The sequence below is a fragment of the Papilio polytes genome, unplaced genomic scaffold (genome assembly GCF_000836215.1).
Source record: "Papilio polytes unplaced genomic scaffold, Ppol_1.0 DF822067.1, whole genome shotgun sequence".
In the NCBI taxonomy this organism is placed as follows: domain Eukaryota; kingdom Metazoa; phylum Arthropoda; class Insecta; order Lepidoptera; family Papilionidae; genus Papilio; species Papilio polytes.
The window spans coordinates 6,132,520-6,133,807 of NW_013527137.1; the positions used below are offsets into that span (position 1 = coordinate 6,132,520).

Here is a 1,288-nt window from a genome sequence, read left to right on the forward strand (position 1 = left end):
CAATATTATGAGAATGGTGTTACGTATGTACAATATTAATATTTTAATACATAGTTCGAATTATTTTCCGATATGATCTGAAAAAAAAATCGATTTATTAAAAATGGAACATTATTGACCGTGAGCAGAAAATTTTGGCAGCTTGATTGTAAAAAAAATATCTAACGTTCATTTGCAAAATATTTAGCACTGCCTATTTGCCTTGACCGCATTGAGTGACCATCAATTTTGCCGAATGCCTCGTGGAAATAAATATTTGTAGTTTACAATCTTTATTTTGTTAATAGTCGTTACTTAATTTAATTAAACAAACTTTACTCTAGAAATATGTTTTCTAGTAGACTAAAATCTGAGTTATTAGTTACAGTGCAATATTTTCCTTCAATTATTTCTTAATGTTTAAGTACTAAATGCAGCAGAATGAATTCCTTTGAATTTTTTTACTCAATAACATTGCGAAACTTATCAATAAATATGTAGATTGCAAACAAAAAATAAACGACACGTAAAATTAATAATATAAAAAATAAAGTGGGTCTCGATATCTGGTCTTGTTTTTAAAATTCCGGTTTAACTAATTAAATCGATATGACCCCTAACAAATTGAATCTTCTTTTTGTAAATCTAGTATCACCGGTTTCGCATTTTTTACCCAGACGCCAGTACTTATGTAAAGTGATTCAACGATAAAAATTATATAAAAATGTAGGTATTAAACGACCGTTTCTGGTAAAGATTATTTAAATTATTATTAAAAACTAGTGTTACAGTATTTATTTATTTATTTATTTATTTATTTATTCATTAAATACATGAAATAATTATTTCATTTTATCAAACATTCACAGGAACACCCACATGTTAAATAAACATAAAAAACGTACATAATATCAATACAAATGTTACAGATACATACTGACTTTTAAAATATCAAACTTACAATATTTATAATCCAAAAGTATACAAGAGCTATATAAATCACGGCGTTTTAAACTTAAAATACAAGAAATCTGCATATGACTCAAGTTCCAACTTCCCTTATATGTATATCTTTTATATATTTTATTTACAACACAAATATTACAATTATATATTATTATTAGAAATATATATATATATTAGATATTAAACCTTCACTTAAACACTAAAAAAAATCCTCTATACTATAAACTTTTTCGTTTCGTTTTTTTCGAAAATTCGTCGTCGAGCAAGCGTACAGAATAGACGTGTGCCAAATTCTTTTAAAAATGTATTAATTCTTATCATTCAGTTTTAAATCGTAAAAGCT

At 25.3% G+C, this 1,288-nt stretch overlaps 1 protein-coding gene across 1 annotated transcript in view; it reads left to right on the forward strand.

Annotated features, from left to right (window-relative positions):
- LOC106106903 (trehalase-like) overlaps nt 1-1,288 on the forward strand; it is a 13,380-nt gene that overhangs the window by 9,716 nt on the left and 2,376 nt on the right. The gene's annotated exons all lie outside the window — the stretch shown is intronic.